Consider the following 21,212-nt stretch of genomic DNA (forward strand, 5'->3'; position numbering starts at 1 on the left):
GCCACCAGGTACCCGGAGGCGGTCCCGCTCAGAACTATAACGGCCCCTGTGGTAGGCCAGGCCTTGATGGGGATCTTCTCCCGAGTGGGATTCCCCAGCGAAGTGGTGAGCGACCGTGGCACGAACTTTATCTCCAGGTACATGCGGTCCCTGTGGCAACAATGCGGGGTCACATACAAGTTCACGACCCCATATCACCCTCAGGGGAACGGACTGGTTGAGCGGTTCAACCGAACAATGAAAGGGATGATCCAGGGCCTGGAAGAACCCCTCAGGCGGAAATGGGATGTCCTGCTGCCCTGCCTCCTGTTTGCCTATCGGGAGGTCCCGCAGAAGTCCCTGGGGTTCAGCCCGTTTGAACTATTGTATGGGCACCCGGTCCGCGGACCACTCAGCCTGGTCAAGGAGGGCTGGGAGATGAAGCCCCGAGGCACCCCTCCTGACGTCTACCGATACCTCCTGACCCTCCGAAACCAGACCCGCAAGTTCTGAGCCATAGCCGAAGCCAACCTCGAGGCCAGCCAGGAGGACATGAAGCGGTGGTACGATCGCAACACTTCTACGGTAGAATTCGAGCCAGGTCAGAAAGTATGGGTCATGGCCCCGGTCGAACCCGGCGCCCTCCAGGACAAGTGGACCGGGCCCTTCAAGGTGGTGGAGAAGAAAAGTCCCGTCACCTACCTGGTCGATCTGGAGTCCCCCCGGAACCCCCTCCGGGTCCTACATGCGAACAGGCTAAAACCCCACTTCGCCCGGACCGAACTGAGCCTGCTGCTGGCGACCGACGAGGGGGGCGAGGACGACTCCGAGCCCTTGCCCGACCTCTTGCAATCCGACAGTCACGATGGATCGATCGAAGGGGTCTAACTCGCCTCGTCCCTGACCCCGGAGCAGCGCAACGACTGCCAGCGATTACTGCGGGACTACGCAGCCCTCTTCTCTCTCACCCCGGGGGTGACCCACTGGTGCGTCCACGATGTCGACACCGGGGAGAACCCCCCCATACGACACAGAGCCTACCGGGTGCCTGACCGAGTGCGGGCCTGCATCCAGGCCGAAGTAGCGAAGATGCTGGCCCTGGGGTCATTGAGCCTTCCGACAGCCCGTGGGCCAGCCCTGTCGTCCTGGTGCCCAAGGCCGCAGCTCCCGGTCACCCCCCGGAGTTGCGATTCTGCGTGGACTACCGAGCCCTGAATGTAGTAACCAAGACTGACGCACACCCGATACCCCGGGCCGACGAACTGATCGACCGCCTAGGGACCGCTCGCTACTTGAGCACGCTGGACCTCACCGCCGGGTACTGGCAAATCCAGCTCACCCCCGGCGCCCAGGAAAGATCCGCCTTTTCGACTCCGGATGGGCATTACCACTTTCGGGTGATGCCCTTCGGAATGAAGAACGCCCCGGCCACCTTCCAAAGACTGGTGAACAAGGTTTTGGCCGGGCTTGAGGCCTTCAGCGCGGCCTACTTAGATGACATTGCCGTGTACAGCAACCACTGGGCCGAGCACCTCCTCCACCTGGAGGCCGTCCTGGCCGCCCTCCAGCGGGCCGGGCTCACAATCAAGGCCAGCAAATGCCAAATCGGCCACGGATCCGTGACCTACCTGGGCCATCAAGTGGGGAGCGGGCAGGTGGCCCCCCTCCAAGCGAAGATAGATGCCATCCAGACCTGGGAACCCCCCACTACCCAGACCGCTGTCCGGGCCTTCCTGGGCCTCACCGGATACTACCGGCGGTTTATCCGGGACTATGGGAGCATTGTTGGCCCCCTCACAGAGTTAACGTCCAAAAAACAGCCCAAGAAGGTACACTGGACACCCCGCTGCCAAACAGCCTTCGACACCCTCAAAACGGCCATGTGTACTGCTCCGGTGCTGCAAGCCCCGGACTACCAGAAGGAGTTCGTGGTACAGACGGACGCCTCCGAGTATGGGATCGGGGCCGTCCTCTCCCAAACTGACGAAAGGGGGCTCGACAGACCAGTGGCCTTCATCAGCCGGCGACTACTGCCCCGGGAGCTACGCTGGAGCACTATTGAGCGCGAGGCCTTCGCTGTGGTGTGGGCCCTTAAGAAGCTCCGGCCCTACCTCTTTGGCGCCCACTTCCGGGTCCAGACCGACCACCGGCCCTTGCAATGGTTAATGCGAATGCGGGGCGAGAACCCCAAGCTGCTGCGATGGTCCATCTCGCTACAAGGGATGGACTTTGACGTCGAACACCGGCCCGGCAATGACCACGCCAACGCCGACGGCCTGTCCCGCTTCTTCCGCCTTGACGAGGAGAATCCCCAAGGAGATGGGTGACTCTCCATGCCTTCGGCTGGGGGGGACGCCTGTTGGACCTGGCCTCGTGGCGTGGTCCTTAACCCCCTGGATTGTGGCCGTTCCCCGCCCCGGCCGTCACGGGCCACCCGTCTGGACTGCACCAAGGCCCTTCACCCGGAGCTACACGTGGTCGCATACTCCTCGTGGCTCCGCCATCTTGTTGGCATCAACGTCACACCGTGCCCCAGCCGGCGTGACCCCGCTCAACCCAGCCTCGACCCCAACGAAGCCCCGACATCGAGGCACCACGAACTGGCCAGGGGGTGCCGCAGGAACCATTCATCGCCCCGGCGGAGGACAGTATCGATGGGACCCCCAACTGTCCTCCCCTCTCGAGGTGTGATCACCCTGCAAACTCCCATGGGCCTGGCGCCTCTCCTGCTGGGCGTCTGGCCACCTCCACCCGGCCACTCCGCCCCCTCGGGCGCATAGGTCCGGACATCAAAGGGCTCCAGACCTATATCTGGGGCGACCCCACCACAGCTCGGCAGTTGTATCCCGGAGTCGAGAGCCCTGCTGATCGAATCGCGGCTGACCCTACGGAGACGAACTCTTGCCGGAACCATCACGAGCCCTGCTGACTGCGTCGCGGCTCCCTCCTGTGAACCCTTTTCTGAACCACCTGGAACATCGGAGCCCTGCAGACGCTGTCGCGGCCCAACCTCGCTGGAACCTTCCTCGGAGCCCTGCTGACGACGTCGCGGCTCGAGCTGAGCAGAAACCATCTTGAGAGCCCTGCTGATTGAATCGCGGCTCTCCATGAACTGTACGCCAGAGCCCTGCTGACGCCGTCGCGGCTCGACCCCTCCGAGATCGGAGGTCCTCCAGCGTGAGGATAAGAACTGGGCCCCAGGTACCCTCGTACCACACTCCTGCCAAAGACTGTCCCGCTACCCCTACCCTTCCAAAGAGACATTGAGACTTTTGGTGGATCCCTCGATCCCTTCGTTTAAATATTGAACTCGTAACCTTTTATTGATGATAAAGAATTGCTTGTCTTGAGACAACCTCCTTGAGTCCGGTGTGGTGGTGTTACTGTGCTAGTACGGGATAGGAGAAGGATCTCTCAGGAGACTTCTCGGCAGCGCTCGGCTACTTCGTGCAGTGAGAGGGCCCCCCCCTTGGTGGTCTCACCGACTCCTCGGGGTCCGCCTTCCAACAACATTTTACACTAATATGCCAACTCCTAGAAGCTCCCTGTTTCCGTCGGACCTTGCAGACGCCGGATTCGAGACACAAATTAGTTTCGTCACACTTGGACTCACGAAATACAACGCTGACATTTGCCCGTTGATCTGGCTCACCCCAACTGTTGAATTATTCTCTTCCACCCCAGATCCTGTGTCCCATGGGAATCTGCGTCGATTTACGTCTACACTCCAACCTTTGCGACTTGATCATCCTCGGCTGCACTTCATTACAAGTTCGTTCTCCACTGATTAAATTTGTTTGGAAACCTACCTTCCATTAGTTGTCGGCACCTTGGTCCTGATGAGAACCCCATCTTTAACCTAACGGGGTTCGAAACGCGTAGACCTCTCTTTTGCGTCTCCAGTCATTTGTACTTCAAGTCCGCTTTTTGTGCTTTAATTTTTCTTAAATTATGTTCAATGTAACAAACTTGTACAGGTGCATTTTTCACCCTCTGTAGCGGATTACTTCTAAAAAATTTTGTTTGACGGAGACCCTTTCCGTGCTTAAAATTATAACCAAATGGCAGTTGGTTTGTTTGTTTGTATGAGTTGTGGGTGTGTGATTGAGGAATGGTGTATGATTGATTAAGGATGAATACTAATCTCTGCCACTAGGTGAGTCTATATTGCTCTTTTCCATTTACGTGTTGTTCCTTTTATTGCTCGTTTGAATGTACACTTGTCTTCATTACGTATGTGTGTCCAGAGTACACTCTTCCTATCAAATTATTATTGAAAAAAAATTGATATCTTTCAAATAAAAATACTATTCAGTAGTATGTCCGTAGTCGTTTTTTCTTTCTTCTACGGCTAAATCTCTACACTTTTTGTCAGCATTGGCACTTTCGTTAGTTCCTCTCCTTCTCTAACTCCTAGAAGTGGCACTTCTGCACATGACATAATCACGCATCATACATCATTGCGAAGCATGCGATCACCCGAGTCCGCACATACCAAACTCGAGCCTGCACACCCCACGCATCAGGAACTACCAGGGACACATACATTCCCCATGCATTCCTATGGGAGGGCAGGCCTATCTCACCACATGCACTCAGAGGGCGCACGCACTTTACTCTGGGACACAGGGAAAGTGCACAGAAACCAAAAATCACTACCACCAGGTCACCAGTAAAAGCAAAAAGTTCAGGGGTGAACCTGCCAGAAGGACCAAGTCCAACACAACCCCCTTCCAGCCAAAACGCAGGGCAGACCAATCACCACCGTGATGGACTTCCCTGCTTGGGGCGATAGAACACGGACGCGGGCCCGCAACTGCAGGGACACCCTCCGGTTCTATGCCATGGTGAACCCATGGAATTCCTCTAAAACCACTGTCCGGACCAACTGGGCTACCCCACTGGTACTCCCAAGCAGTCCGCGGCCAAGACCAGGCCCTAGGCCACCCAGGTGCCACTGGTTCTTGCCTAATCACAGAGTGGGGGGTAGTAACCCCTGGCACATAGCGGCCATTCTCCACTCTTCCTGTCTGCAAGACAGGATTAGACTGCCACTGGTTCTCCAGCCTAGGGTCTACACCCTCAGGCGGACCAGGAGTCTCAGGGAAGGCTCTCCTCCCCCTACCTCTTCTCCTAGGGTTCCTCCTCCTCCGGCGAGGGGTACACCTAGTACGCCATTCCAACCCAGGGTTTAACCCCTCAGGTTGCACCGGGGTCAGAGGTGGGCTCTCCCACCTTCTGCACCCCCTTCCAGTGCCCTGCTCCCTACCAACTGGGCGGTACCTCTGGAAGAAGAACCGGTCGGGACGCTGGTTACAGACGTCCCACCCTTCAGGTCAGGCTGACCCCGAACTGGGCCTTCCAACCTCCGGCCTAGAACCTTTGGTGGAATAATCGCCTGGCACTCCAGGACTTCTGGGGATTTATATTCCATCCCCCTGAGGCTAACATACGACACATAAGTCGGGTGACTGTCTGTCTGGTGCGGATCTCCCGTCCCCTGTCCACCTGACAGTGCGCAGAGATCCCCAAGAACAGAAGTGGTGTCCCCATGGTCACTACATGGTATCCTAGCCCAACTGGGTAGTCCCTGACCCACTGGCTCTTCCACTGGGAAACTCATCCCCCAATCACTCCTCACACTGGACTCCTGTACCCTCCCTACAAGAGCGGTACTGCCAGACTCGAGAACCACAGGAGCCCCGTTTACAGGCGCTCCAGGTCCTCTACTCATTAGGTGATCTTCCTCAAATGGACTAACAGGACGGCCTAGGTCCCCAACCTGGTGTTCCCTCAAGAAACCATCCAAGTCCTGAGGCAGGGCTTCATGCGTCTGGGGACCCTCGGTCACCCACTTACTCCCGCTCCACTGAGCCAGGCCGTAAGCCCCTACACCCTCCTCGCTATCCTGGGACCTAGCTGGGCTACACTGAGCCTCTTCCACCACGCTGGGCTGGAAGATACCTGACCCGCTACTTTTGGAGTCACTCCCTAATGACTCTAGAGAACCTCTAGCACTTTCCCAGCGCTCTGCTTCATCCGCAAGCTCAAAGGGCTCAGACAATCCACACCCCAACAGGTGTTGGCGCAACCCCGGCACACAACAACTGAGCAGGTGTTCTTTGAGAACCAGATCACACAGTTTATCATAATCAGATTCTGCGGGACCTCTTATCCACTCAAACAGTGCATTCTCACATCCATCCACAAACTCCTCCCAAGACTGGTGAGACAGTTTCCTACTGCCCCTGAATTTCAACCTTAACTCCTCCTCTTGGGAAACAGGTACCAGACTGGGGGAACTGGGACTGGGATTTCCTACACTGAAATCTATATAGCTACCACCACTGGACTCAACCCTCCCTGGGGAATCCAGAAAATTTAAACTGCGCGCAGGGGATAGTCTACCCTCCAGAGCTACTTTGCCTCTGGTGGCGGCCCTCTCAGCCTCCTCTATCCTCTCCTGCGCCAAGACCCTCTCAGTCTCTAGCTGTTGCTTCTTGACCTCCAGCTGCGCCATAGCCTGCGCATGCTCTAACCTGAGCTTTTCTAACGCCAGCTGGTGCTCCCTTTCTTTCCTCCTATCTTCCCACTCCTCTGGGGACAGTGAAAGGGATGGTGTGCTGCCTCCTACGCTGGACCCAGCAAGGGACTCCCTATCTATGGGGTCTCCACTATCTACTGGCGTCCCTGTCAGGTCACTTATTTCCTCCTCTTCTGAATCTTCAGGGCTCCCCACAGACCCACCACCCTCCTGGTGTGAGGCCCGGGCCCTTATCCTACTGCGCTCAAGACCCCATTGACCCTTTTGCCATAGGATCAGGCTGCTTCTAAGTTCGGACTGAGTGTCTGACTCATCCACCCCTATGTCTCTCTCTTCACAGAACCTTACCAACTCCAACATACTGTACCCAAACAGATCACAGAAATCAAAAGCTGGCTCCATTTTGGCGGACGTTCTTGAGAAAAGATTACACAGGGAACCTAGGGGTCTGAGCTTAACAGGAGCACACAATTCACAAAAAGGGTTCAGCAAGCTCTCTATCCCAGAGAACTCACACTCACTTGCCTAGTGCCACACATCATTCATCCACACACAACCCTCCCCTCGGACTGGTAAGGCAGTTTCTACCACCCCTGATTCCTCAACCTGACTACAAGTGACACAGGTACCAACTCTGGGCGCAGGGCGGGGAACAAATGTACTGGACACTCTTATACTGCCACCACTGGATCCCACCCTCTGGTGAATCCAGAAAACACAATGGACTTAAGAACAATTTTTGCACAATAATCCCTATACCATGTGACTATCTAAATGCAGAGTTTTATGGTGCAGCCAGTCGCTACTGCGGTACAGCGCAAACGCAAGTCCAAATCCCACCGCTGATCACTAATGTTAGAAATGGGATTTCTGGTTGGCTAAGGCTTGCGCCAAAGTCAGAAACCACCACTCTAGTCAGGGCAAGGAAGTTACACGCCAAAGATAACCCCTGCTCACTCCCTTGGTAGCTTGGCACGAGCAGTCAGGCTTATCCCGGAGGCGATGTGTAAAGCGTTTGCGCGCGCACCCAGCAACAACACCCAAGGCCCACCACAAAGGAAACTCCACACAAGGTATTATATAAAAATAGCCTTTGTAATACCAAAACACATTAGATAAGAACACACACTTTACAATGTGCCAACAGGCACGGGCAGAGTTTACAAGGGATTATATATACAGGGGACAGGGCCACATGGACCACTGTCAGGAATTAGCACTTGGTAGAAATTAGCACTTAGAACATAGGAATAATACTGTAGTACAAAATAGCAAATGTAGCACACAACCAGTAACTACTGGTAACAGGTAAGTACCACCTACGCAACCCTAACCACCTTAGGAAAATATCGCGCAGGGAACCAGGACCTCACTCAGCCAATCACGCGACAGGCAGTCACTGCACATTTTACACTAATATGCCAACTCCTAGAAGTGGCACTTCTGCACATGACATAATCACGCATCATACATCATTGCGAAGCATTCGATCACCCGAGTCCGCACATACCAAACTCGAGCCTGCACACCCCACGCATCAGGAACTACCAGGGACACATACATTCCCCATGCATACCTATGGGAGGGCAGGCCTATCTCACCACATGCACTCAGAGGGCGCACGCACTTTACTCTGGGACACAGGGAAAGTGCGCAGAAACCAAAAACCACTACCACCAGGGCACCAGTAAAAGCAAAAAGTTCAGGGGTGAACCTGCCAGAAGGGCCAAGTCCAACAAGCGGCATGTCGGGGAGTGGAGAGGAATGGAGCGGCATGGCGGGGAGTGAAGCGGAGCAGCATGTCGTGGAGTGGAGCTGCATGTCGGGGAGTGGAGAGGAGTGGAGCGGCATGTCGGGGAGTGGAGTGGCATGTCGGAGAGTGGAGAGGAGTGGAGCGGCATGTCGGGGAGTGGAGTGAAGCGGAGCAGCATGTCGGGGAGTGGTGTGAAGCGGAGCAGCATGACGGGGAGTGGAGTGAAGTGGAGCGGGGAGGAGTGGAGCGGCATGTCGAGGATTGGAGAGGAGTGGAGCGGCATGTCAGGGAGTGGAGAGGAGTGGAGCGGCATGTCAGGGAGTGGAGAGGAGTAGAGCGGCATGTCGGGGAGTGGAACGGCATGCAGGGGAGTGGAGCGGCATGCAGGGGAGTGTAGCGGCATGCAGGGGAGTGGAGCGGCATGCAGGGGAGTGGAGCGGCATGCCGGGGGAGTGGAGCGGCATGCCGGGGAATGGAGTGGAGCGGCATGCCGGGTAGTGGAGTAGAGCGGCATGCCGGGGAGTGGAGTAGAGCGGCATGCCGGGGAGTGGAGTGGAGCGGCATGCCGGGGAATGGAGTGGAGTGGCATGTCGGGAGTGGAGTGGAGCGGCATGTCTGGGAGTGGAGTGAAGTGGAGCGGCATGTCAGGGAGTGGAGTGAAATGGCATGTTGGGGAGTGGAGATGAGCGGCATGGCATGTCGGGGAGTGGAGAGGAGTAGAGCGGCATGTCGGGGAGTGGAGAGGAGTAGAGCAGCATGTCGGGGAGGGGAGTGAAGTGGACTAGCATGTCGGGGAGTGGAGTGGAGCGGCATGTCAGGGAGTGAAGTGGAGCGGCATGTCGGGGAGTGGAGTGGAGTGGAGCGGCATTTCTGGGATTTGAGAGGAGTGGAGCGGCATGTCGGGGAAAGGAGAGGAGTGGAGCGGCATGTCGGGGAGTGGAGTGAAGCGTCATGGAGCGGCATGTCGGGGAGTGGAGTGAAGTGGAGTAGCATGTCGGGCAATGGAGTGAAGTGGCATGGCATGTCGGGGAGTGGAGTTGAGCGGCATGGCATGTCAGGAAGAGCAGTGGAGCGACATGTCGGGGAGTGGAATGGACCGACATGTCGGGGAGTGGAGTGGAGTGGAGCGTCATTTTGGGTAGTGGAGAGGAGTGGAGCGGCATGTTGGGGAAAGGAGAGGAGTGGAGCGGCATGTCAGGGAGTGGAGTGGAGCGTCGTGGAGCGGCATGTCGGGGAGTGGAGCGGCATGTCGGGGAGTGGAATGAAGCAAAGCGGCATGTCGGGAAGTGGAGTGGAGCGAAGCGACATGTCGGGGAGTGGAGTAGAGAGGAGCGGCATGTCTGGGAGTGGAGCGGCATGTCTGGGAGTGGAGCAGCATGTCTGGGAGTGGAGCGGCATGTCGGGGAGTGGAGCGGCATGTCGGGGAGTGGAGAGGAGTGGAGCAGCGTGTCGTGGAGTGGAAAAGCATGTCGGGGAGTGGAGAAGCATGTCGGGGAGTGGAGCAGCATGTCGGGGAGTGGAGCTGCATGTCGGGGAGTGGAGTGAAGTGGAGCAGCATGTCAGGGAGTGGAGCAGCATGTCGGGGAGTGGAGCGGCATGTCGGGGAGTGGAGCGGCATGTCGGGGAGTGGAGTGGCATGTCGGGGAGTGGAGCGGCATGTCGGGGAGTGGAGCGGCATGTCGGGGAGTGGAGCGACATGTCGGGGAGCAGAGCGGCATGTCGGGGAGCAGAGCGGCATGTCGGGGAGTGGAGTGGCATGTCGGGGAGTGGAGCGACATGTTGGGGAGTGGAGTGAAGCGGCATGTCGGGGAGTGAAGCGGCATGTTGGGGAGTGGAGGGAAGCAGCATGTCGGGGAGTGGAGTGAAGCGGCATGTCGGGGAGTGGAGTGGAGCAGCATGTCAGGAGTGGAGTGGAGCGGCATGTCGGGGACTGGAGTGAAGTGGAGCGGCATGTCGGTGAGTGGAGTGATGTGGCATGGCATGTCGGGGAGTGGAGAGGAGTGGAGCGGCATGTCCGGGACAGGAGTGGAGCCGCATGTCAGGGAGTGAAGTGAAGAGGCATGTCGGGGTTTGGAGTGAAACGGCATGTCGGTGAGTGGAGTGAAGCGACATGCCGGGGAGTGGATTTAAGTGGAGCGGCATGTCGGGGAGTGAAGTGGAACGGCATGTCGGGGAATGGAGAGGAGTAAAGCGGCATGTCGGGGAGTGGAATGGAGTGAAGAGGCATATCGAGGAGTGGAGTGGAGTGGCATGTTGGAAGTGGAGTGGATCGGCATGACGGGGAGTGGAGTGAAGTGGATCCGCATGTCGGGGTGGAGTGAAGTGGCATGGCATGTCGGGGAGTGGAGTTGAGTGGCATGGTATGTCGGGGAGAGGAGTGGAGCAACATGTCCGGGAGTGGAGTGGATCGACACGTCGGGGAGTGGATTGGAGCGGCATGTCGGGGAGTGGAGAGGAATGTCGGGGAGTGGAGCGGCATGTCAGGGAGTGGAGCGGCATGTCAGGGAGTGGAGCAGCATGTCGGGAGTGGAGCGGCATGTCGGGGAGTGGAATGAAGCGGAGGGGTATGTCGGGGAGTGGAGTGAAGCTGCATGTCGGGGAGTGGAGTGAAGCAACATGTCGGGGAGTGGAGTGAAGCGGCATGTCGGGAAGTGGATTGAAGCGGCATGTTGGAGAGTGGAGTGAAGCGGCATGTCGGGGAGTGGAGTGAAGCGACATGTCAGGGAGTGGAGTGAAGCGGAATGTCGGCGAGTGGAGTGAAGCGGAATATCAGGGAGTGGAGTGAAGCAGCATGTCGGAGAGTGGAGTGAAGCGGCATGTCAGGGAGTGGAGTGAAGCGGCATGTCGTGGAGTGGAGTGAAGTGGAGCTGTATGTCGGGGAGTGGATAGGAGTAAAGCGGTATGTCGGGGAGTGGTTTGAAGTGGAGCGGCATACCAGGGAGTGGAGCGGCATGTCGGGGAGTGGAGCGGCATGTTGAGGAGTGGAGTGAAGCGGCATGTCGGGGAGTGGAGTGAAGCAGCATGTCGGGGAGTGGACTGAAGCAGCATGTCGGTGTAGGAAGGTGGATATCTGACTATGGTTACCCCCAACTTTTTGCCTAGTGTCTAGCTGGTTTTTCGACTTAGTTGGCCTGAGATCCTGCCATTCAGGGTCTCAGGCTGTCTGCTCTCTCTTTAAAATGGACTCCATGTACTTTAGGTGCATAACCCATTTGGATAGGATCACCTTATTGGCCCCTGTACAGTGTACCTTAGGTACCCAGGGCATAGGTGTACCCTAGGCCTACCAGGGGCTTCAGCATGTATTGTGCCACCCCTGGCCTGGCCTTCCATTATGACACAACTGGCTGATCACTCAGCTGGGACAAGGCTGTGTAATCACTCCTTGCTTAGGTGTAGTATTCCTATACCTAACTTACATATAGACACATGTGTACCTATCAGCCACTCCTATGGCAGGCCTTAACAATCCTGGAGGCAGAGTGCTTGGTAACATGTGAGATGGTGCTCTAGCATGAGCTGAGCCTGCCTGCAGCTTTCGGAACCATGTCCTTATAGCTGTTCTATGATATAGCCTACCATATACTCTTAAAGTGCCTTATAATCTTAAATGGTTATGGTAACTATGGTTTGGCTTTATCAAAACATGTCGTGTAAGGTGTCTAACACTTTGGAATAATACCCCCATCCCATTTCTGGGGATGAGGATATTATCCCTCCCTTCTAGAGGGAGAAGACATGTTGTAACCTACTTACCCGGTTAAAGTTAACCAGAGCCCCAGCATCACAAAATGGATGCTGCTGCCACAGACACAAGTCTGACCTCCTGCTGCTGGGAGTGATCCCGGCAAGGGAGGCTTGGACAATAGGTTTCCTGCCTTGGGAGGTGCGAGAACCACCCCATACAGGCCTTAGTGTATTGGGGCAGGGAGGGATGAAAAGAATGAGACATGCCTGGGGCACACAAGGTGTCCCGTGCATAGTCCAGTTCAAACCGGTGCTGGGGCACTCCAGCCCCAGTCCTGGCACAAAACTGGACAAAGGGAAGGGGGTGTAACCACCCCCCTCCCAGGTCCCACCCATAAGGCGTGACCTAGCAGGTAACCCAGCCCCCCAGATTAGTATAAGAGTGGTAGCTGGACCCCAGGAGATTAGATTATCCTGAACCTGCAACTTGAACAGAAACTCTGGACCTTCGACATTCGACGAAAGAAGAAGACTGAAGAATCTCCCTTGTGGCCAAGGAGTGGCTACCTTGTGCAAACAGGCACCATCAAGAGACTACCCTTTGCTTTGCTGAAGTTCTACGAGGGACCGACTGCAGAGCCTGACCAGAGCCTTGACTTCCAGACTTCTCCGACCCTGATCCACATCCACAGCCAGGCTGAGATCCGTGGAGGCGACGAGAGACGTGGGACCGGCTACCTGGGAAAAGTGGCTAGTATCTTCCAGCGCAGCTCCTGAGGCACCCTCGAAGTTGTGCACCGGGGATTGAGAAGCCCCAACCCCAAGCACCATCTGCACCGAAGATCAGCCCCCCACACTCCACGAGTCCTGCGTGGGGCCCTTCTGCATTTTCCTGCTTGCCGCATCTGTCCGGTTGCTTGCCCGTTGGTTAGTGGCCTTTGTGACGCGGCATCCTGAAATCTTCACTGCTGGTTTGGCTCATCCAGACTGGCTCCCGCTTCCTTGCAAAAGAGAAGCACCCCAGACCTTCCTGGTCTGCACCAGAAGCAAGTCCTCCGTTCTTCGTGGGTTCCGCTTGCCAAGGCTTGGTGAGTCCTAGTTCAACTTTGACCCCGCCGACAGCAAGAGCCTTCGTGGGACAGCTCGCCTCCTGGTCCTGGTCGTCCTCGACGTCTCCTGGTCCCCGTGGCTGCAGCGACAAGCTTCACCTTCATCTGCAATCTTCACGACATCGCCTGGTTCCTTCCTGGTTCCACGTGGTCACTGGCTAGTGACCTTGACTCTGTTCCTTCTGCTTGCAGTTCTCCTCTCTTCTTGATCCCAGCCTTGGGATCCACCGGACACTCTTCACTGACTGCCTGTCAGCAACTTTCCTTCAGGCATCCATAGAAGTCCACGACGAAACCTGATGCAAGTTCACACCTATGCACCCGCAGCCTGGGTACTTCGGTGCTCACAAGGGTAGTGACTATCCTAGGGTCTAGTTTCCGAGTCTCGACTCTCTAGCTGCTTCAGAAGTGTCCTTAAACTGTTAATTTCTAACAACTACTATTTCTATCAACTTTTACGCATTACGCGTGAGTGTTTCCACTCTGCACCTGAATCCCGTGGGCCTCCCACTTCCTAACTGTTGCTAGTGTAGTGTAGCCCCAGCGATTCCCTAGGCCTAGGCCTATCCTATTTCCGTGACAGTGGTCCTTATACCACTTCTTTAGTGTATGGTTTGCGTGGCCCCTAGGGCCTAACTGTATTACTTACCTGTGTGACTTAATGTATGCTTAAATAAGATTGTGTTGTACTTACCTCTAATCTCATAAAGAGTGCTGAGGGTTTGACTAGAATAAATACACTTTATTTTATATATATATCTGTTGTGGTGTCCTTTCATTTGGTATTCAAGGGATTACATATGGTATCACAGCTGGCTTCACATGCCATTCAGAGTTTAGCCTAAGACTGCTCTTGTCAATGCTACCACTAGGATAGCTGGTCTATAAGGTTGACTGTTGGACCTGGCCTCGTGGCGGGGTCCTTAACCCCCTGGATTGTGGCCGTTCCCCGCCCCGGCCGTCACGGGCCACCCATCTGGACTGCACCAAGGCCCTTCACCCGGAGCTACACGTGGTCGCATACTCCTCGTGGCTCCGCCATCTTGTTGGCATCCACGTCACACCGTGCCCCAGCCGGCGCGACCCCGCTCAACCCAGCCTCGACCCCAACAAAGCCCCGACATCGAGGCACCATGAACTGGCCAGGGGGTGCCGCAGGAACCATTCATCGCCCCGGCGGAGGACAGTATCGATGGGACCCCCAACTGTCCTCCCCTCTCGAGGTGTGATCACGCTGCAAACTCCCATGGGCCTGGCGCCTCTCCTGCTGGGCGTCTGGCCACCTCCACCCGGCCACTCCGCCCCCTCGGGCGCATAGGTCCGGACATCAAAGGGCTCCAGACCTATATCTGGGGCGACCCCACCACAGCTCGGCAGTTGTATCCCGGAGTCGAGAGCCCTGCTGATTGAATCGCGGCTGACCCTACGGAGAAGAACTCTTGTCGGAACCATCACGAGCCCTGCTGACTGCGTCGCGGCTCCCTCCTGTGAACCCTTTTCTGAACCACCTGGAACATCGGAGCCCTGCAGACGCCGTCGCGGCCCAACCTCGCTGGAACCTTCCTCGGAGCCCTGCTGACGACGTCGCGGCTCGAGCTGAACAGAGACCATCTTGAGAGCCCTGCTGATTGAATCGCGGCTCTCCACGAACTGTACGCCAGAGCCCTGCTGACGCCGTCGCGGCTCGACCCCTCCGAGATCGGAGGTCCTCCAGCGTGAGGATAAGAACTGGGCCCCAGGTACCCTCGTACCACATTCCTGCCAAAGACTGTCCCGCTACCCCTACCCTTCCAAAGAGACATTGAGACTTTTGGTGGATCCCTCGATCCCTTCGTGTAAATATTGAGCTCGTAACCTTGTATTGATGATAAAGAATTGCTTGTCTTGAGACAACCTCCTTGAGTCCGGTGTGGTGGTGTTACTGTGCTAGTACGGGATAGGAGAAGGATCTCTCAGGAGACTTCTCGGCAGCGCTCGGCTACTTCGTGCAGTGAGAGGGCCCCCCCCTTGGTGGTCTCACCGACTCCTCGGGGTCCGCCTTCCAACATTTGGTGGCCAGCGACGGGATCCGAGCCGAACGCAGTACGTACCAGCCAGTACCCACTAGCTACCCATCCAAACGAATAGCATCATGAGCAGCCAGGAAAACAACGCGACAATGGAGTTCCAGCCCGAACGGCTGGAAGAATATACGCACAAAGAATTAAAACAGTTCTGCAGAGACAAAGGCATTGCAACCACCAGCCTCGGTACCAAGGAAGAGATGCAGAAAGCTCTGAGGGCATGGTTGGAGGCTGGGGCAGGCCCCTCCCAGGAAGAAGGGCCCTTGCCCCTGACGGAGACCACAGCAACCGCACTGACCCCGGCAACCGGAGGAAGAAAGAGCCTAGAAACCGGCCTCTCCGAGGAAGAAATACGAGAGCGGGAAAAGGTCCGGAGCCACGAACTAGAGCTCGCCCGACTGCGGCTGGACGGCGAACTCCAGCTGGCAGAAAAGAAACTGGCCCTCGAGCAGCTACGCCTTCAGGAAGAAATAGAAGAGAAGAGACGACACCGGGAGTTGGAGGAAAAGAAACTAACTCTTGAGCACGAGCGCAGTCTCAAGGAGCTCGAGATCAAGGCCAAGAACGGAGGGACCAACACCCCCAGTACTAGAGACACTCTACCGCCCCCCGAGGCCAAGGTGCATATCCCGAAGGAGGTCGTCAAGGAGTATTACAAGAATGACGATATCCAACAATGGTTCAAGGCCTACGAGGTGGCCATGACCTCCCATCGGGTGCCCCGAAAAGACTGGGGCGCAGGCCTGTGGGGGCGATTCCTGAGTGAAGGGCGGGACACGCTGCTCCAGCTACCGGAGGAGGTGATGACCTCCTACGATCACATGAAGGAGGCCCTGCTCACCCGATACGGGCTAACAGCGGAGATGTACCGCCAGCGGTTCCGAGACTGCAAGAAAATCCCGGGTACCACATGGGTGGAATATGTGGACTTTTTCAGTCGGGCCCTAGAAGGGTGGATCAAAGGCAGCAAAGTAACCACCTACGGACAACTGGTCGACCTCATCGTCTGGGAACATCTTTCCAATAATTGCTTCGTGGAACTGAGACAGCACCTCCTCGACAGCAAAATGACCGACCCGCGAAAACTTGCCGTCGAGGCCGATCGATGGGTCAACTCCCGGGTCCCCCGGAGCTCAATGGGGGAGTACCAGAGGAACCCCAACGGACCCCCACGCCAGCGCGGTGGGGGGGGAGGGCCGAACAGGAACCGAGACCCTCCCGCTGGGGCCCCCAGGAGCCCCCCTCGAGGGCCACCGCAGCCATATCTCTCCCCGAGCCTAGCGCGAAGGGTGGGCCCGGCCCGACCCGGACCACGGCCACCCGTGACCTGCTATGGCTGCCAACAAACCGGACACTTTGCCAGCGACCCGGCCTGCCCCCTGAACCGAAGAAACGGGGCCGGCGGGCCCCCGCCCCGGCAGCTGACCGCCGCCACCTTGGGGGGAGAGGAGGAAGAAGAGGCCCTCGACCGAGAAAACACTGAGTGGGAGCCGGCAGCCATGTCCCTGGTCTGCCTGGGTAGCCGAGAGATGGTACCCTGCACCCCCATCCCAACCAACACCCAGAAGTACCGGCAGCAGGTCACGGTCAACGGACAACGGGCCGAAGCCCTTCGCGACACCGGCGCCAGTATCACCGCTGTCCGCTGCCACCTGGTGACCCCTGAATAGATTCTACCGAATGTGCTGTGCCCTGTGCGGACGGCCGACAACAGTGAAAGCCTATGCCAGATGGCCCTGGTCCCCTTCGAGTGGGGAGGGGTTTCGGGCCTGCTGAAGGTGACGGTGCGCGACGACGCCCCGGTCGACTGCCTCCTGGGGAACGACTTGGAGAGTTCCCCCTGGGCTCAAGTAGAACGACGAGAGCACCTCCGAATGTTGGGACTGGCTGATTGGGCCTGCGCCATCACCCGGTCCATGACCGCCCAGGCCCCCCGCTCCTCCTCGACCTCCGGGACGGCCCGACCCGAGGGGCTCACACCCCCTCCCGCCAGCAGCGAGGAGGAGGCGGACACCGACCCCAGGCCCAGCGAATCCTCCCCCGAAGAGATGGCTTCTCCGAGCGCCCTACCAGAACTGACGCAATGGCAACATGAAGGGGGCCCCACCCGAGAGCAGTTCCAGCAAGAGCAACAGTCCTGTCCCTCTCTCGAAGGGGTCCGACAGCAGGCGACCGCGCAAGCCAACGGTGACCAGACCGGCACCCACTGGATCTACTGGGCCGAGGGCCTGTTGTACAGTGAACAGAAAGTGGCAGAACTCGGGGCCGGCCGCGTGTTGGTGGTCCCCCTCCGCTTCCGGGAGTTCCTTCTCAACCTGGCCCATGATGTGCCCCTCGCCGGACACTTAGGGCAAGACAAAACGTACAGTCGTCTGGTGACCCACTTCTACTGGCCTCGGATGCGGAGAGATGTGGACAACCACTGCCGGTCCTGCCAGACCTGCCAAGCCAGCGGAAAGACGGGGGGTCGGGTCAAGGCCCCCCTCCAGCCCTTTCCCGCCGTCAGCACCCCGTTTGAACGAGTCGGAATCGACATTGTGGGACCCCTGGACCCCCAAACCGCCCTGGGCCACCGCTTCATCCTGGTCCTCGTGGACCACGCCACCAGGTACCCGGAGGCGGTCCCGCTCAGAACTATAACGGCCCCTGTGGTAGGCCGGGCCTTGATGGGGATCTTCTCCCGAGTGGGATTCCCCAGCGAAGTGGTGAGCGACCGTGGCACGAACTTTATCTCCAGGTACATGCGGTCCCTGTGGCAACAATGCGGGGTCACATACAAGTTCACGACCCCATATCACCCTCAGGGGAACGGGCTGGTTGAGCGGTTCAACCGAACATTGAAAGGGATGATCCAGGGCCTGGAAGAACCCCTCAGGCGGAAATGGGATGTCCTGCTGCCCTGCCTCCTGTTTGCCTATCGGGAGGTCCCGCAGAAGTCCCTGGGGTTCAGCCCGTTTGAACTATTGTATGGGCACCCGGTCCGCGGACCACTCAGCCTGGTCAAGGAGGGCTGGGAGATGAAGCCCCGAGGCGCCCCTCCTGACGTCTACCGATACCTCCTGACCCTCCGAAACCAGACCCGCAAGTTCCGAGCCATAGCCGAAGCCAACCTCGAGGCCAGCCAGGAGGACATGAAGCGGTGGTACGATCGCAACACTTCTACGGTAGAATTCGAGCCAGGTCAGAATGTATGGGTCATGGCCCCGGTCGAACCCGGCGCCCTCCAGGACAAGTGGACCGGGCCCTTCAAGGTGGTGGAGAAGAAAAGTCCCGTCACCTACCTGGTCGATCTGGAGTCCCCCCGGAACCCCCTCCGGGTCCTACATGCGAACAGGCTAAAACCCCACTTCGCCCGGACCGAACTGAGCCTGCTGCTGGCGACCGACGAGGGGAGCGAGGACGACTCCGAGCCCTTGCCCGACCTCTTGCAATCCGACAGTCACGATGGATCGATCGAAGGGGTCCAACTCGCCTCGTCCCTGACCCCGGAGCAGCGCAACGACTGCCAGCGATTACTGCGGGACTACGCAGCCCTCTTCTCTCTCACCCCGGGGGTGACCCACTGGTGCGTCCACGACGTCGACACTGGGGAGAACCCCCCCATACGACACAGAGCCTACCGGGTGCCTGACCGAGTGCGGGCCTGCATCCAGGCCGAAGTAGCGAAGATGCTGGCCCTGGGGGTCATCGAGCCTTCCGACAGCCCGTGGGCCAGCCCTGTCGTCCTGGTGCCCAAGGCCGCAGCTCCCGGTCACCCCCCGGAGTTGCGATTCTGCGTGGACTACCGAGCCCTGAATGTAGTAACCAAGACAGACGCACACCCGATACCCCGGGCCGACGAACTGATCGACCGCCTAGGGGCCGCTCGCTACTTGAGCACGCTGGACCTCACCGCCGGGTACTGGCAAATCCAGCTCACCCCCGGCGCCCAAGAAAGATCCGCCTTTTCGACTCCGGATGGGCATTACCACTTTTGGGTGATGCCCTTCGGAATGAAGAACGCCCCGGCCACCTTCCAAAGACTGGTGAACAAGGTTTTGGCCGGGCTTGAGGCCTTCAGCGCGGCCTACTTAGATGACATTGCCGTGTACAGCGACCACTGGGCCGAGCACCTCCTCCACCTGGAGGCCGTCCTGGCCGCCCTTCAGCGGGCCGGGCTCACAATCAAGGCCAGCAAATGCCAAATCGGCCACGGATCCGTGACCTACCTGGGCCATCAAGTGGGGAGCGGGCAGGTGGCCCCCCTCCAAGCGAAGATAGATGCCATCCAGACCTGGGAACCCCCCACTACCCAGACCGCTGTCCGGGCCTTCCTGGGCCTCACCGGATACTACCGGCGGTTTATCCGGGACTATGGGAGCATTGTTGGCCCCCTCACAGAGTTAACGTCCAAAAAACAGCCCAAGACGGTACACTGGACACCCCGCTGCCAAACAGCCTTCGACACCCTCAAAACGGCCATGTGTACTGCTCCGGTGCTGCAAGCCCCGGACTACCAGAAGGAGTTCGTGGTACAGACGGACGCCTCCGAGTATGGGATCGGGGCCGTCCTCTCCCAAACTGACGAAAGGGGGCTCGACAGACCAGTGGCCTTCATAAGCCGGCGACTACTGCCCCGGGAGCAACGCTGGAGCACTATTGAGCGCGAGGCCTTCGCTGTGGTGTGGGCCCTCAAGAAGCTCCGGCCCTACCTCTTTGGCGCCCACTTCCGGGTCCAGACCGACCACCGGCCCTTGCAATGGTTAATGCGAATGCGGGGCGAGAACCCCAAGCTGCTGCGATGGTCCATCTCGCTACAAGGGATGGACTTTGACGTCGAACACCGGCCCGGCAATGACCACGCCAACGCCGACGGCCTGTCCCGCTTCTTCCGCCTTGACGAGGAGAATCCCCAAGGAGATGGGTGACTCTCCATGCCTTCGGCTGGGGGGGACGCCTGTTGGACCTGGCCTCGTGGCGGGGTCCTTAACCCCCTGGATTGTGGCCGTTCCCCGCCCCGGCCGTCACGGGCCACCCATCTGGACTGCACCAAGGCCCTTCACCCGGAGCTACACGTGGTCGCATACTCCTCGTGGCTCCGCCATCTTGTTGGCATCCACGTCACACCGTGCCCCAGCCGGCGCGACCCCGCTCAACCCAGCCTCGACCCCAACGAAGCCCCGACATCGAGGCACCACGAACTGGCCAGGGGGTGCCGCAGGAACCATTCATCGCCCCGGCGGAGGACAGTATCGATGGGACCCCCAACTGTCCTCCCCTCTCGAGGTGTGATCACCCTGCAAACTCCCATGGGCCTGGCGCCTCTCCTGCTGGGCGTCTGGCCACCTCCACCCGGCCACTCCGCCCCCTCGGGCGCATAGGTCCGGACATCAAAGGGCTCCAGACCTATATCTGGGGCGACCCCACCACAGCTCTGCAGTTGTATCCCGGAGTCGAGAGCCCTGCTGATTGAATCGCGGCTGACCCTACGGAGAAGAACTCTTGTCGGAACCATCACGAGCCCTGCTGACTGCGTCGCGGCTCCCTCCTGTGAACCCTTTTCTGAACCACCTGGAACATCGGAGCCCTGCAGACGCCGTCGCGGCCCAACCTCGCTGGAACCTTCCTCGGAGCCCTGCTGACGACGTCGCGGCTCGAGCTGAACAGAGACCATCTTGAGAGCCCTGCTGATTGAATCGCGGCTCTCCACGAACTGTACGCCAGAGCCCTGCTGACGCCGTCGCGGCTCGACCCCTCCGAGATCGGAGGTCCTCCAGCGTGAGGATAAGAACTGGGCCCCAGGTACCCTCGTACCACATTCCTGCCAAAGACTGTCCCGCTACCCCTACCCTTCCAAAGAGACATTGAGACTTTTGGTGGATCCCTCGATCCCTTCGTGTAAATATTGAGCTCGTAACCTTGTATTGATGATAAAGAATTGCTTGTCTTGAGACAACCTCCTTGAGTCCGGTGTGGTGGTGTTACTGTGCTAGTACGGGATAGGAGAAGGATCTCTCAGGAGACTTCTCGGCAGCGCTCGGCTACTTCGTGCAGTGAGAGGGCCCCCCCCTTGGTGGTCTCACCGACTCCTCGGGGTC

The sequence above is a fragment of the Triturus cristatus genome, chromosome 1_1 (genome assembly GCF_964204655.1).
Source record: "Triturus cristatus chromosome 1_1, aTriCri1.1, whole genome shotgun sequence".
Classification (NCBI taxonomy): domain Eukaryota; kingdom Metazoa; phylum Chordata; class Amphibia; order Caudata; family Salamandridae; genus Triturus; species Triturus cristatus.